Source organism: Callospermophilus lateralis, chromosome 10 (genome assembly GCF_048772815.1).
Source record: "Callospermophilus lateralis isolate mCalLat2 chromosome 10, mCalLat2.hap1, whole genome shotgun sequence".
NCBI lineage: Eukaryota > Metazoa > Chordata > Mammalia > Rodentia > Sciuridae > Callospermophilus > Callospermophilus lateralis.
Window position 1 is genome coordinate 103,034,115 of NC_135314.1, and position 17,499 is coordinate 103,051,613.

At 35.6% G+C, this 17,499-nt stretch overlaps 1 protein-coding gene across 9 annotated transcripts in view; it reads left to right on the forward strand.

Moving 5' to 3' along the window:
- Positions 1-17,499, forward strand: part of B3galnt1 (beta-1,3-N-acetylgalactosaminyltransferase 1 (Globoside blood group)) — a 37,660-nt gene that overhangs the window by 5,660 nt on the left and 14,501 nt on the right. For 5 of the 9 annotated variants that reach the window (XM_076867534.2, XM_076867528.2, XM_076867533.2 and 2 more), the window contains exons 4-5: positions 729-878; positions 17,074-17,140. The gene's annotated coding sequence lies outside the window, so the exon portion shown is untranslated. Of the gene's footprint in view, positions 1-728; positions 879-1,743; positions 1,765-17,073; positions 17,141-17,499 lie in introns of those variants that run through there. The other 4 variants (XM_076867535.2, XM_076867530.2, XM_076867527.2 and 1 more) reach the window with 2 other exon arrangements.

A 17,499-nucleotide genomic window follows, 5' to 3' on the forward strand; every position in this document is an offset into this window, starting at 1 on the left:
GAGAGAAGAAACCAGAAAGTCTACCGTCAGGAATACATGAAAATTTATATTTGCAGAAAAACAGCATCAGGCATTTGACATCCTGGAAGAACTAGAATCCTTGAACTCTAGGAGAAGGCTTACTGACTGGAAGGAGAAACTAGATCCACTAGCATTTATTTGCATTTTTAACTGTATCATATAAGTGGTATCATAGAAGACACATTTGGGAGCTAGCAGTGGAGTTTGCAAATGGAACCAATGTAGGCAAGTAAGAATGAATTAGAGGAAGCCTAGAGTGTGGACTTGTATTAATAAGAGATAAGCACCATCTACTTATCTCGGTGCCAGCCCAGCCCTATCCTCCATATTTAGCATGTTTTATTTCATTTAGTCCTCGTGGTAAGCCCATGAGGATGGTATTATTGCTGTTATTTTACAGATGAGGTAACTGAAGCTTCAAAAGGTTAATTTTCCCAAGTGGGTATTTGATGATGCTTAGACTTCCAATATGCAAACCACCTGGAGATGTTGTTTAAAAGATTCTGATTCAGAAAGTCTGTGGGGGGGGGGGAGGGTGGCTGGTTGAAGGTCTGCATTCCTAGCATCCCCCAGGTGGTGTCTACCTACTGCACTTTAGAGAGGTGAGGGGCTAGGGCAGCACATTCGGAACTTTAAAAATAATGCTACCTGAGCCCCACCACCCTCTGAAATTGGTTCACTGGTCTGAGATACTGTCTGGCTTTCAGTGTTTTTCAGGGTCTCCAGAAGATTATGTAATAACATAGCAAAGTGAGAACCTCTGGGTTCAAGAAGAGTGAAAAAGAAAAGCAGTGGCCAGATGTCAGTGGCTTTGCTTGTTTCTAATGTAATCAGAGGTCATCAAGCACAAAGCAGAGGTAGGGTGTGAAGATAATTAGGCATTTAACTGAGTCTAATGAATAATAGACTCAATTATATTGCTTTTTTTTATGAATTAATGTGTTTAGTTTGAGAGGTACTACTAGGGAAATTTCCCTCAAGGATGGATATTGATATGTGGGTTTTTTTTCCTCCTTTATAAATGAAAGGATGTGTTTGATGTGTGTAATTGTGATTTGTATTTAACTTAATATTTACAGGATCTTTATTAGGCAATTAGGATTTCCAGCCCCTTTGCACCATTGTTTCTCTTTAAAAAAAAAAAAAAGAGAGAGAGAGAGAGAATTTTTTTTAATATTTATTTTTTAGTTTTCGGCGGATACAACATCTTTGTTTGTATATGGTGCTGAGGATCGAACCCTGGCTGCACGCATGCCAGGCGAGTGCGCTACCGCTTGAGCCACATCCCCAGCCCCCATTGTTTCTTTTATGTAGAAGAAAAATTAGAATGTTGCACAACTGTCAGTGGTTTAGTTTGCACATGTGTTTTCTTGGAATGACCCCAATCTAGCATGCTTGGGCTTAAAGTTTAATTAAATTTTTTTTTTCCTCTCTGGCTCTTTTGAAATGCATATGATCAGAATTGGGGAAACTATTAGAATAATGCTTTGTTATTAGAAGATGCCTAGAGAAAAGTAAGCATAATCTAACAAATTCAGGAGTTTACTTTTAGATTCAGTTCATTCTTAGGAATATTTATTAAGTGGATAAAATTCATTACCAGCCTGCACAGTGGCATGTGCCTATAACTAATCCCAGTGACTCGGAAAGCTGAGGCAGAAGGAACCCAAGTTTGAGGCCAGCCTAAGCAATTTAGCCAGACCTGTCTCAAAAAATCAAAAGGGAAATGGCAATGGAGTAAAGGTACTTTACTGTACTGCACTGTACAGTAATTACACTGCACTGTAATCCCAGCAGTTTGAGAGGTTTAGACAGGAGGGTAACAAGTTCAAAGCCAGCCTCAGAAATTTAGTGAGACCCTGAGCAACTTAGAGAGACCCTGTCTCAAAAAATAAAAGGACTAAGGATGCAGCTCAGTAGTAGAGTACCTCTGGGTTCAATCCTCAATCCAAAAAGAAAAAAGAAAAAAATGTTCATTACCAAACTTTGCACTGTATGCCGGTATCCCAAGCGTCTACCATGTGCGAGACAGTGGGGCTATGGCATGGAACAGGATTGATCAGGTCTTTTTACAGCCCAATTTCACATTCTCTTGAAGGGAACAAACTATAAATACAATTTTTAAAAAGTATATTTTTAGTTGAAGATGGACACAGTACCTTTATTTTATTTATTTATATGTGGTGCTGAGGATTGAACCCAGTGCCTCACAAGTGCTAGGCAAGCACTCTACCACTGAGCTACAAAGCCAGCCCACCAATTTTTTTTTTTTTTTTTTAAGAAAATCCAGATAGGGTTAAATGCTTAGAAGAAAATAAGAAGTATGTGATAGAAAACAAAAGCTGGGGAAACTTACTTGAGATCAAGGGTCAGGTAAGGATTCTTCCAAGTGACATTTTGCTCATGTCTAAAGTTTAAGAAGCCAGCCTTTCCAAAAACTCATTAGTGGAATAGCCAGTGCAGACTCCTCAGGGAAGGGAAAGAATGGGATTGGGAAAGGGGTAGCAAATGAAATGAGGGCTTGTGTATATATACCTGAGTGAGACACTTGGTAGATCTTCCTCAAAAATGTTAACATTGCTGTCTTTGCAGCTATCATTGTCCTTGTGCTTTTTTTTTGCATTCACTAACTTTTCTCTAATGAACATCTATTACATTTGCAGTTAGAAAAATTTCATATAGCTGAGCATAGTGGTGCCGACCTATAATCCTACCTGGGATTACACCTGTGATTCCAGACACCTGGGAGGTTGAAGCAGAAGGATTGCAATTTTGAGGTCAATCTGGGCAGTTTAGCAAGACCCTATCTCAAAATAAAAAATAATAATTAAAAAAGGGGGGGCATTGCTGGGGATGTAATTCAGTGGTAGAGCACTTTGGGGTTAATTTCCAGTAATAAAATAAAGGAAAAGTTTTACATATTTTTAAAGGAATTAAATTTTTATTTCTTTTTTCAGAAAATAGCCAGCATTTTTGCACCCCAGGAAAGAATTTCAGGTTATTTTGCCTTAAATAATTGTAACATTGCACTCTTTGTTAATTTTTTCTCTGAACAGATTATTTCTTGCCTCTGTATTTTCTAATGCTCAGCATTTTTTTGATGCAAAATAAAAACGTATATATCTGCCTAAATGACAAGTTACCAGTTATTAATTCTTGTTAATAACTCCTCATATTTCAGATTTTTAAAATATTTTGTTTTAGTTATAGTTGGACATAATACCCTTATTTTATTTTTATGTAGTGCTGAGGATCGAACCCAGTGCCCTGCACATGCTAGGCGAGTGCTCTACCGGTGAGCCACAACCCCAGTCTCCTCATATTTCAGATTTTGAGAGTGAAAATCTTCTTAGTCTTAGTCGCGCAAAGACTGTTGTGATGCTGCTTCACTATTTGTATCAGGCTCACTGGTTGCAGTAAATTAAAGCCAAATCTCAAGCAGCTGTGTTTATAAGGACTCCCTCGATTAAGAGCCCAGTGGCCATGCAGCACACTGCCTCCTATCTGGTGGCCAAGAACATGAGCTTTGGAGTCCTGTTTGAGTTTTCCTCCACTACTTACCCAGCCTGGGACTTTGGACAAGTTATTGATCTCCCTAAGCCTTAGTTTCCTCACTTGTTAAATGGAGATATAAAGACCTTAAAACCACCTCAACTTCTGGGGGGACTCATGAAGATTACATTAACTGTTGCCTGGGGGCAGTTACTGTTGATCTCACCACATGCTGACCCTGGAGGTAGACACCTGCCCACATTGACTGCAGCAGTAAGGAGTGCACAGATTGATGAGCAGGACTGCCAGCTTATTTTATATCTTCAGTACAATATGACTTGCCAAAAGAAAAAATGCACAAGTTATAAGATGAATTATCAGAGTGAACACACCTGTAGCCCCATCTAGGTCTAGAAATAGAGCATGGCCAGTGCCCCAGAAAGTCCCCTTATCCTCTCCCAGTTATATTTTCTCCCTCTCCCTGAAGAGTGCCCATGGCCTGAATTCTAACACTGTGGTTTTCTTGCTTTTCAGCTTTGTATAAACGGAATCTACTCTTTAATCAGGTGTTCTGCCTTCTTTCACTCAACATTATGGTTGAGATTCTCCATAGTACCATGCAAGTTGGTAGTTTGTTCATTATGGATAATATGGCATATTTATCTCTCTATTATGGGTGGGTATTTGGGCTGTTTCCGTTGTTGGGGCTGTCCCCGTTGTTGCGGCTGTCCTGAATAGTGGACTAATTATTATTAACTCTCTTGTACATTTCTGTTTTAGCCCAAGGACCTAGATCAGCACTCAGGAAAACCAACTTAGAAATATCAAATGTTCCCCATTTTTTTTAAGTACTTGCAAGTTGAGGCATCATAATCATCAAACATAAAACCAGCTGGAGTGCCAGATGGGATTTTTCTCCAAACACTTTCTCCTTCCTTGAATTTGATCCCCATTTTAGTGGAGGTTCCGCTTCAAAATTGCAACCTTCTAAGCTAACTGATGCACTTGTATTTTGCATTAACAAGGGCAAGACTGCAAAGATCAGGAGAAAGAGGCAAAAAGCTAATTTACATAATGGAGTGGCAGGAGAAAAAGCCCAGATACTAACACCCCAGGGAGAATACAGAGCTACCATTCTAAGAAAGGAAGCAGCCTTGTGTCTTCTGCATTGTAGGGTTTTATGGTCTAGTTGGGATCCTCCCACCATGAATTTTTCATTTGGGGCGCTTAACATGGCTTTCTGCTATGGCTTAGTGCCTCAGTTCTCAGTGCATACTCCTAAATAGGAAAGTTCCATTTCTTTTTAGTTTTAAAAAGGTAGTATCTAGGGCTGGGGATATAGTTCAGTGGTAGAACACTTATCGAGTGTGCATGAGGCCCTGGTTTCCATATCTAGCCCTGAAAAAAAAGTACCTATGATAGTGGTGGTTATGGGTGGAGTTTTTCATCCCACAAAGTGGAGTGATCTTATCACTCAAGATGGAGTGAGCCCTATTCTCCCTTCTCCCATCACCCTACTCACATCTTTCTACGTACCTTAACATTTTTAGGTATGTTTGTGTAAATGTGTGTATTGTACATTGTGCCTACATGGTACCAAATCAGCTTTCACATAAATAAGCACTCATAAATTTAAAGGACATAAATTTATATGACATTGAGTTCAAATAACTTATGTAAATCCTTAAAAATAATTTAAACTTGTTAGATAAAAGTAAAGATATCGTTGGAATAATGAACACAATTTTTTTTACCTAGGTTACTCACCAATCAGGACTATATTTGCCTCTGTTGAGATGTTTAAAATACAGCATCTGTTACTTTTAGGGTTTTTCTTTGGCAAATACTACTACTAATAATACTAATAATATAAAATATTAACTGTGTTTGATACCCTGGTTTTCTTGGGTAATCTAAAAATAACTATTGAAGTGGCTAAATTAGATAGACATAAATGGAATAAACATTTTTAAATTTATGTGTTAGGAAAAACATCTGAGTCATTTGTAAGTAAAAATGTTGAAACATCGGGGGCTGGGGTTGTAGCTCAGAGATAGAGTGTTCCTAGCATGCATGCAGCACTGGGTTCAATCCTCAGTACTACATAAAAATAAAATAAAGGTATTGTGTCCACCTACAACTAAAAAAATAAATGTTTAAAAAAATATTGAAACATCAATTGCTAAGTTCAAGTATTCTTAAATTCTGTAAGAATATATATGTGTTTGGGTCTACTAATAATTGTATTTTTATGAATTATTGGTGTTTGAAAGAATAGTTTAAGTTTCTGCTCTTCAGTAAAAAGCAAGATCACTAAAAGTTAAATTACTAACATGTAATTCTATATGTAAAGAACACAAAAAAACCTTAATATGTTTTAATTTATAAAAAAGTTAGCATAAAGTATTTAAGTCATTGATAAAAGACTAATTAGGTTCAGAAATTTTCTAAAGATTGTTTTAAATTTTAAACATAAGGAAGAAAAAAGGCAGAATATAATCAACAAGTAATAATCAACAAGAAGAAAGAGAAAATTATTAGGATGTATTTTGGGGGAATTTTTTGGATGAGAAGGGATTTTGTATAGTAAAGTAAGATTTTTGTCCTAAAGTCCAAGATAGGTAAAAAAAAAAGAGGACAAAATTAAGGATGTAAACAAGTTATAGAATGTCTAAGGAAGTTGCAGAAGATTTGTGGGAGATAAATTATAGCAAATTTGTGTAATTAAGTAGGCTATCATTAACATTTAAAGGGAACTGCCTTAAGAATAAAAATTTTGTGTTTTATTAAAATAATTTCTTGTGTTCATTAGGTTTTCATTACTTGAGGAAACTAAGTCTTAAAAAGAATTAGGGTTTAAGTGCCTTTCTGTTTTAAAAAATTTTCAACACTCACTTCATAACTAATTAAATGACAATGTTAGATTATTATGATATATTTGACACCAGTGTGTCTGAGACTAGAAACTTGTATGCATCTTGACATTGAGCAGGCGTAAGAGGCTAGGCTTTGCTGCTCATTATACTCCACAAATACTCTGAAAAGTATTGGCAGGAAAATAGGTTAATTCAAAGCCAGCTTTGAAGGAAGATAGGAAGAGACTTTTTGTCTGAAATAATCATCTTAAGAGAGCTGAAGGGTGAGGAAAGCTTTTAGAAGAGAAGAGGAGGCAAAGTGGGACCAAGGAAGAGATATAGGCAGATTTAGTTACCCAGAGAACCTGCCTATCTCAGCTTCCAATGAGTCTCCTAATTGAGAGGAAGTTTACAAGTTCCTCAGTATGAGGAAGTTCAGAAGTTAAAACAATTTGAAACTTTAATTCACATTCACAGAAAGCTATCAGGAAGTTGCTCTTAGTTTCGGAGGGACTGTTTTAATCCGAGAGCTAAATGTGCTTTGTCTAAATGTCATACATGAGTTTGTAAAGTTAAAATTATGTAGGTTTAATACATATAAGGTGACTTGTTAAGTGCTCTTTACATACATGAGATGCACTTGTACATCAGGTAATAAATCTATTTGTGGGTATTAGCACTGTTTCCTGAACAGACAAGAGTTTTAAATCTAATCTTGGAATTTGCTGGTGCTATTAACCTATGTAGACTGGTTAAAGACAAAACTACAATATTAAGAGTTACCTTACTGAACTATGATTTTTATGCATATACATATGTGGGGTGGGGGGAACTTCTGTGTTGCTCTGATACTGAGTATTCCTGGCTTCTTTGTATGTTAAATGTATGCATGTTCCCCAAGTGTATATGTATTCTAAAATGCAAAGTTAGGGAAAACACCTTACCAAACTGGTGCCCTCCAGTTGTGGGGACAGGCTTTTTTTTTTTTTTTTTTTTTTCAGGTACATGTTTTTGTGCTCTTGTTTGTATTATGACTGTTCTCTTTGAGCAAATATAGTTAGATATTCACAAACCCTTGGCATTCCAAACTGTGATACTGTGATAATTAAAAGGGTTGGACATTGGTCATCTAAGGAGTACCTCAGAAATTACTACATTCTATTTTAATTTTAAAACTTTTCATTTATTCTTAAGAGACAGAATGTCATTTAAGATTATATAATTGGCTAAAAGTTACCTGTTACTGATAATTTATATGGGGAGAATTATGTTATTTGTTACACTGGGGTAGGAATTTATATGTATTTTTGGAAAGACAATAGGGAGAACCTGATTAATTTTTAAGGTTGGCAATATGCAACATGAAAACAGTTTTTCCACCCAAAAAAGGGAAATTAAGTGTTTTCTTAGCCTTTCCATTGGATCCAGGTTTCAGATGTGATTATATCATGTTAACTAATCTTCAAACAGATTCAATACATGAGAGCTTTGTTTTCTTTTACTCCTGAGTAGAATGATATTTAAAGGGTGGGGGAGAAGAATATTAGCTTAAAATGTAAAAATTTCAACTAACATTTGTCAAAAGACCAGCCTTTCCTGGGCTGAGACTCTGCCTTTTGCACTGCTCCATGTTAGGATAACCCCCAAAGTAGGCAATGGGAAGTTCTAGTAGGGTGCAAAAGGGTTTTAAAAAGAAATAGGATTTGTAAATGATATCATGCATGATGGAGCTGATAAATTATTTATTGTTTTTTGTAGAAGGTAACCAAATGTCAAAGGTATATAAGTGTTATAAAAATTATGTTTCTTGGTTCAGGGCAGTCATACAAACTAAATGTGTTTCTGCTGTTTTTAATTTTGTTTTGTGTTTCTCTTGTAAAACTTTATAAATGTCTCTTGTTAATGTTTTATGAAGTACAGCTTCTAATAGAATAACCTAACAATTTGAGATAATAAGCCATCACCTATAGGATGGACAGGATGTGACATTGACTCTTCATACTAATGGTGACTCCAATTAAGAGGAAGGGGTAACTGTAAAATACAAAAGTTAAAATGAGGACTCACTATTCCTACTTCATCTCTGGTAGAACTGGCCCTCTGGGTGTTCAGCAACTGATACTTTGAGACCAAAGCCAAGGAAAATAAAAGGGCTCAGAAAAAATAATAGTGAATATTTTGACCCTTGCCCTTCAAGGTCAACTAGGACCCAGGGAAAGGTGGAATCCCTCTAACGACCCTGGAACTCTGAGTTAGTTGCTAATCAAGAGGATTGTGAGGGCCCTAGAGAATGGGATATCGGGATATATTCTGCAAAGAGGAGGAGGGTCATTGGAAAGGGAACTGTCCCCAGTGCTTCAAGGGAAACCACATGTGTTCAGCAACACCCTAACCCATCCTGGCAGATGGTATAGCTGGTAGAAAAAAAGACTAAAGGTGCTAAAAGAATCCTAAAAGTAACCCATGAGGAATATCTCCAGAACTTAACAGGAAAAAAGAAAGAGATTAATTTTAGGCCTAAATAGGGGTCACCTGCTTGGACTCAAACACTGATGAGGGAAATATAACCAAACACAAATGTACTAATATGAGGGTGGTAGAAAAGTAAAAGAACAATCATTCAGGGGCAATTCAAAGGGAAAGACAGTGGCTCTTTTCAATGTAACTTGGGGTTCTTACGCAAGATTGCCTGACACTGAAGTCCTTCCATAACGCACATCCACATAAAAGATGGACCTCATCGCTCAGACAGGGGCCCTCTGTTTAGATAAGAAAAAATAAAATAATCATTTCCTTGTTTTTATCCCGAATATATATATTTTTAGTAGTCCATACTCACAGAGGTATTTAGAAGGAGAATCCCCTACGTGGTTTATTTAGTTAGTTAGTTGGATGTGTTCTGACTTTGTCTCCCTTTTATTATTTACAATGATACTTCTACTTTTAGGCTTAAGCATCTGACCCTTATTGCTTATATGCTTCAGGCCAAGAAACCTGCAAAGGCAGATTGACTGACACTCCAATGCCCTCAGACTGAGGAATGGACAAAAGACAAGGTGGCAAAATTGTAACAGGGATTTCGACTCCTCACTTTTGCCTGCAAAAATCTGATAGTTGGATAAAAGCAAGATTAAAGATGTGGCATCACTGCCTCCATTTGCATCTGTCTCCTTTGCCCTGAATTACCTTGGAGTCAGCAACAGGTCTGATGGATACACATCTTGTGATGAGTCAAAGAAAGTTTCTTAGTCCCTCTTGACCAATCCTGAGATAGTGATGGACCAGATCACACTTGAAGATCACCTGCTTTGGCAGCTGTGCAGTGCCTGCAACTGTGCAAAGCCCCAAACTTTACCCTCATTTCCCTGTCTATAAAACCTCAAAGTCATTAGACAAGGCTAAGGACATATGGGTCCTCTTGTTTTGGTGCATCTATACTGATTAAAGTTCCTATCATGCTTTTCACCCTTTCCTTTTCTGTTAGGTTTTTGGTGCTAGTGGCCAGACCTGTTTTGTTGAATCCCCAGTGAGGCTCTGGCCTCGGACTCTGGTAAATATGTAGCTGCTTCTAAAAAAGCCCATCATTTCTCATATGTGGTTTTAAAATTATTTTATAAATACCATTGACATACACACAAACACAGTTTGTATAAAATTGTTTATCTTCTAGTTTTTACTTAGCATTTTGAGATCTATTCAAATTGAAATACTATGTACAACTCCAGTGTGTGTGTGTGTGTGTGTGTGTGTGTATGTGTATTTCCAGCTATCATAAAGGATTCCATTAGAATGCGTACCAGGTTTTATTTGTCTATTCTTACTGATACACATTTTAACCTTGAGTTTTTGGCTTTTGTGGCCTAACGATAAGCGTACATGTCTCCAGGATGCACATATGTGAGCATTCTCCAGGATGCACATATGTGAGCATTTTCTAGGATACGTATCAAGAAAAGGAATGGCTGCCTTTCATTTTCACTAGATGCCACCAAGAAATTGTAGCAGTTTGTGTTTGCCCTGGTGTATAATAGGTAGCATTTACCCCATAGGTATAGGTAGCATTTACCTGATTAATTTTAAGCTTTTTGATATTTTTCAATCTGATGGGTTAAAATTTCAATATCTCTACCTGATTTTAATTTGCCGTTCTTTATTAATTTGCCTTCATTACTGGTGAGATTGACTCTCATTTCATGTTTGTTGACCATTCTGATTTCCTCTTCTGCGAACTGCTTACAGTTCATTCATTTTCTTTTTAACTTGTAAGTTTTCTACAAACTTTATAGAAATTTATATATAAAACAATATTCACAGGTTTTTACAGATAGGTACCATAAAAAAATATATAGTAAAAATATTCTGGAAATACCAGTCCTTTGTTTGCTTTATTGTAAATATCCTAAGTCTGTGGCTCATAGTTTAACTGTGTTTATGGTGTCTTACTCTATAATAGTAGTGATGTAGTTTAACGTGGTACTGTGTATTTTCCCTCTGTTTCATAAGGTAGGCTTTTTGTAACTTATTTATGAAGGTTCTCCTTACAGAGGTCACAAATATATTCTGGTATACTTTGTAGTAATAGTTTAATTCTTCACGTTTAGCTTTATACAAAGTACTGAGTCCAATTCCAGTGGTTTGTGATGTCATTTGTCAAATCCCCATGTATGTGTGGATCTGCTTCTGGTCTTGCTATTTGATCATTTAATCTATATTTAATCTTGGTTTGTTGTTTTTTTTACTGTAGCTCTAATATGATTTTATAATCCCCATCCAACTCTGGCATCAATCTTTGTTTTCAAAATTGTCTTGATTATTCTTGGATAATTATGGTCCTAGAATTTTAGGCTCTTTTTATCAATTTTTTTAAAAAATCCTATTATTTTATTGATTAATTGGGGAAGTAGGTTCTTTAGTTTGGAGTTTTCTTATCCCCAAACATTTTATCCTCTATTTATTCCTAATTTTCTTTTTTTTACATTCTTTAGAAAAATTCCTTAGTTTTTAGTTTTCTACCTCAGGTCCTGCACATTTTTGTTAACTTAATCTGACATTTTAGTTTTTGTTGCCTTTGTATTTTTTCTGTTAAATTTTATTTTTTCATGTTTGTGGTTTGTATCTTGAGATCTCATAGCTGATCTATTTTTAAACCTACTCATCTTTTATATTATCTTTTCCTCCCTTGAGTTTTTGTGTAAATGATTATGTTATATGAAAGTAATGAGGTTTTTTTCCCCTAACAGGTTTTTTTTTTTTTGTCTCATTTTCTTGTTATAATGGATAATGAGGGTCTCTGAGTAACACAGAAGGGTGGGGGCATCCTTGTCTTTTTCCTAGCCACAATGGAGATGTCTCTGAGGTCTGATTGTTGAGATTACTGTGGTTTCTTTAACAGATAAGGAACTTCCTTTTTAATCCTAATGTTTGCTTGTTATGTGATAATCATCTTTATTGTTTTTATTTCATTATTTTCTACTTTATTATTCATCTTATTTTCTTTGGAAGAACATCGTAGTTATTTAACTTCTTGAGCTAAATATTTAGCTCACTTATTTTCAATCTGTCTTTTTCTGGTAATTAAAGAAGCCAGACTTAGAAGTGTGCCTACTGTATGATTGTATACTGGATACTATGTGATTCCATTGATGTGACGTTGTAGCGGTAGAAAAGCAAAACAAAACAGATTATTGGTTGCCTGGGGATGGGAGGAAGACTTTCTTACAAGGCAACACAAAGTAGAATTTTGAGATGAAACTTTTTCTGTCTTGTTGTGCTGGTGGTTACTTGACTAAAAACTTACAAAACAGCATGATAAAAAGGGTATACTTAAAAAAAAAAGTGGGGGTAAATTTTACTGTATGTAAAATTATATACCAATAAATATGTGAAATGAATATAAAAATAAAAGGTAATTCTATTTTTTTAAGAACTGCTTATCTTTAGAAGGTCATTAAATTTCTATAAGGACTGATTAAGTTATATCTGGTGTGTTTATACATAGCACAAATAGTTTCAGAGTCAAAATAATATAAAAATGTGTTACATTAAAGGGTCTTGCCCTCGTCCTTTCCTAATCCACCCATTCCTCCCTGCCCACCTTGTGTGTCTATCATTTTTCTCATGCACACATAAATATTTTTTATTTTCTCTTCCTTTCTGACATAAAAATTAACACATTATAAACATTGTTTCATATCTCACTTCCCTTGATATATTTTAGAAATCTTCCCATGTCAGTCTTTAGTCTTGTCTTTTTCTTTAAAACAGCTATACAGTTGTGAGGATGTACGAGGCATAGTTGGTGTAAGATATCTTATGAGAAATCTCTGGGGTTTTCCTAATTATTTGCTATAGCAGTCTTACAGTGAGTAATCTTACATACATACATCATTTTGGACATATGCAATTGCACTGAAATAAATTTCTGAATCAAAATTACTAACGAAGGGATGAATGTGTTGTAATTTGAGTAAGTACTTCCATTGTCCTCCATTGGAGGTTTGCATTTTATATGCCAACAGAAATGTGAGAGGAAATTTTTGTCTTTCTTAATTCTTTTTATTATTTTAAAGTACACAGAGGTTCTTGACATCCTACTCCTAAATTCATCAGTGTTTGACTCTTAAAAACAATTTTAAGTTTACTATTTTTAACAGTTTCATTGATGTATAGTTGACATGACCATAAAATTATTTTAAGTGAACAGGTCAGTAATGTTTACTGAATTTAAACATGCTCAGTCATTGCCACAATACAATTTTAAAATGTCATCATCCCCTATACCCATTTGCAGTCAGCCCCAGTTCCATACCAGGCAATTATTGACCTAGTGTTTATAGATTTTCTCTTCTTGGCCAGGCACTGTGGTGCACACCTGTAATCTCAAAAGCTCAGGAGGTTAAGGCAGAAGGATTACAAGTTTAAGGTTAGCCCCGACAATTTAGTGAGACCCTGTCTCAAAATGAAAAATGAAAAGATCTGGGGATGTATGTCAGTGGTAGATACCCTTGGGATCAATCCCTAGTATCTCCGCCCCGTACCCCTAATTTTTTCCCTTTCTGAATATTTCATTTAAAGTGAGTCATACATTAAATAGTTTTGAGTGTATAACTTTTTAAATATAGTGTAGATTTTTTTAGTCACATGCATTTAAGAATTCTACAACTGATATTTGTTGTGGCATGTATTAGAACTTTGTTTTTTCTTTCAGGTGAGTAATATCCAATTGTGTGGCCATGCCACATTGTCTTTGTTCAAGAATTTTTTTTTATAGCCAGTTGACATTATTTCACTTAACAAAATAATTCTTCTTGTATCACCTAATGTCTAGGTTGTCTTTATTTTCTGCAGGACCCAGGCCAGGGCCATACATTGCAACTGTGTCTGTCCCTGGATCTCTCTTAATCTGGAATCATTACTTTTTTCATGGCAGTACTAACTGAAGAAACTAGCTCATTTTCTCCTAAAACCCTACCTCCTAGATTCCCTTGGTTGTTTTCTCGTGGTATTTCTTCGCTTATGTATTTATGTATTTCTTCTCTTTTGTATTTCCTGTAAAACTTGATTAGATTCCAATCAAATATTTTCAACTAGGATACATCACAAGTAATATTGTTTACATTTTATCTCCTTAGGAGACACATAATATGTATTTTTCCACCATTGATAATGTTAAGATTGATCATTGAGGGCTGGGGATGTGACTCAAGCAGTATCACACTTGCCTGGCATGCGTGCGGCCCAGGTTCGATCCTCAGCACCACATACAAACAAAGACATTGTGTCCGCCGAAAACTAAAAAATAAATATTAATATATATATATATATATATAAATAAAAAGATTGATCATTGAGTTAGAGTTATGACACCCTCATCCTACAATGTAAAGTTTATATCTTTTCGGTCCTTGCATCTAAAAAATGTAATCTTTGTGATATTCCTTTGGTACTACACAGATGTTTATTTCTTCATCAGTCCTGAATTTGATGATCAAAATACTGATTAATAATCATCACTGAATCTGTAATTTCATGAGATGTTGCAAAATGAGACAGTTTTGTTGTTCTGTCATTCCATCTACGTTTTTCTATAAAAGCTTTTCTTTTTTCAACCAAATTCTTTGCTTCCCTTGAAATACAAGTAATGATGATGATGTGATGATGATTTTTGCAGTACTAGGAATTGAATCCCAGGGGTGCTCCACCACTGAGCTAGGTCCCCAGCTCTGTTAATTTTTTATTTTGAGATAGGGTCTCACTAAGTTGCTGTTGGCCTTGAACGTGCAGTCCTCCTGCTTTAGCCCTCCTAAATAGCTAGTATTACAGGTGTGAACCCCTGTTCCCATTGTATCATTCTTTTTTTATTGTATTTTTTTAGTTATTCATGATAATAGAACATACTACAATATAGTTACAAAATCATAGAATATAATTTGTTCTAATTCAGTCTCCAGTACTTCCTTCCTCTCCCATCCTCTTGTTCTGTTCCCTCAGTTCTACTAATCTTTCTGCTATATACTTATAGATTTTTTTAAAATTAGTGTCTTGTAGATATACATGATGGTATGATTCACTCTCATAAATCCATATACGTACATAGGAAAGTTAGGTCAGATTTATTCCACTGACTTTTCCTATTCCTTCCCTCATCCCTTCCTTTCATTCCCCTTTGTCTATTCCTCTGTAAATCATTCTTTAAAACCAGGAAAAAAATACTTGTCTCCTCACCTCACCAGTAATTTTCAAGTTAAGGATTGGTGTAATATCTGCTTCATTGAGATATACTACATTGTCACTGTTCATCTGCAGATATCTGAAATAATTTACAGTGTGATAGTCTCTTTAAATTTGTGGATTAAACCAAAATTATGTGTGTGATTATTTTAAGTTTCTAACCAAAACTTTTTTCTACAGTGCTAAGGATTGAACCCAGGGCCTCATGCATTCTAGGCAAGTGATTTACCACTGAGCTACATCCCAGGCCCTAAACAAAATTTTAAAATATTTTTTCATACATTTTTGTTGTTGATTTGTAATTATATTGTGATTACAGAATGTAGCCTATATTCAGTTGTGTTTTTAGAACTATTGAGTGGTCTGTGTAATCTGATACCAGTTTTTTATAAATGTTTTATACAGTCTTTGAAAAAAATATAGTAGTCTCTCAGTATCTGTGAGGGATTGGTTCAAGGGCTCCTGTGGACACCAAAGTCCTCTGATGCTCAAGGCCCATATATGAAATAGTATGGTATTTATATGTAACTTATACATACCCTTCTGTATACTTTAAATAATTTGTAAATTGTATTACCTATTTTAGCATAAATAGTTGTTAGACTCTGTTTAGGGAATAATGGCAAAGAGAATGAGCCTACACATGTTTGGCACAGACATTTTTTCCTAATATTTTCTATCTGCAGTTGGTTGTATGCATGTGGCACCCATGGGTATGGATGGCCTACTGTATTTCTTTTCTTTTTACTAAAAGAAAGATGCTAAATAATTCTATTAGATCAAGATTATTAATAATATTATTTGAAACACATTCTTAATTTTCGTTTGCTTAATATATCAGTTACTTAGGGTCTTAGACCATTTTCCAAGAGACTGGACAACTCTTAAAAGAAAATATGTATTTAGCTCATGGTTTTGGAAGTCCAAGAACATGATGCCAGCATCTGCTTGGCTTATGAGGAGGGCCGTATGTTGATCCATGTGTGGCAGGAAAGTGGAAGTGGAAATGGACGTGTACAGAAGGAGTAGATGTGTAAGAGGGACTGAGGAGTAACAGCTCACTCTTCCCACTGTCAGGGGAGCTATGTTAACACCTTCATGAGAGTGGAGCCCCTGACCTAATTACCTCTTCCTGCCCCCTCATCCATCCCAGTGCTGGGGATTGAGTCCAGGGATATTCTACCACTGAGCTATGTCCCCAGCCCATTTTATTCTTATTTTAAGGCTAGGTCTTGCTAAATTGCCCCATACTGGCCTCAAACTTGGTAATCCTCCTGCCTTGGCCTCCCAAGTCGCTGGGATTACTGGTGTAAACCACCATACCCAGCCTAATGAACTCTAAAATACAGTTATGTTGGTAATCAGCCCCATCCCCTTTTTCTCAAACCCTTTGGTGGTTAGAGTGATAGAACCTGGGCCAGCCTGGCCTCAAATTTTATTTTCCTTTTTTCCATTTATACACAAACTTTTCAGGTTTTGCTTGATATATTTTGGTGCTATTTTTATGGTTACATAGCTTCTTTTTTTAAAGTATTTATTTTTTTTAATTATAGGTGGACACAATGGCTTTATTTCATTTTTATGTGGTGCTGAGGTTTGCACCCAGTGCCTCACGTGTGCTAGGCGAGCACTCTGCCACCAAGCCACAACCCCATGGTTACATAGCTTCTTGATTGGTAAATTATCTTTTTGGATAGTTCCTTCTATTAGGAACATAATTCCCTTTGTTGCCATTCAATTAGAATATGTGATGTTAAATCATGTACAACCACAAAAATGGGAAGTTATTATCCATGTATATATGATTCATCAAAATACATTCTACTGTCATGTGTAACTAAAAAAAAAAATTTAAAAAAATATATATGTGATGTTAAAACGTAACTATAGCAGCCTTCTCTTGGTTGGCATGTTCAGCTGATAATATTCTTTTCTTTTTCCTAATATTAAAACATTTTATATTATTTTGTTTTAGGTGTGTGTCTTATAAGCAGTTTATAGCAGAATTTTAAGCCAGTCTGTGAAGGCCTTCTTTTTAGTAGGTGAGTTATTTACCTTAGTTAACAATATATTTAAATTTACTTCTGTCATCTTTTATGTTTTCCATTGGCCATGCATTTTCTCTGGGTTTTTTCCTTTTATTTCTATCTTCCATTAAATAGATAACTTGCTTTGTTTCTGTCCTCAGTTTAGAAGGCATATGTTCCAAATTCATTCTTTCAATGGTCAATCTGAAGGTTAATATGCATTCTTTTTTTTCTCCCTATGATACTGGGGATTGAACCCATCATTCTGTACCACTGAGCTATACCCACAGCTCATTTTATTTTGAGTCAGGGTCCTGCTGAGTTCCTAAGATTAGCCTCAAACTTTCAATCCTCCTGCCTCAGCCTCCTGAGTT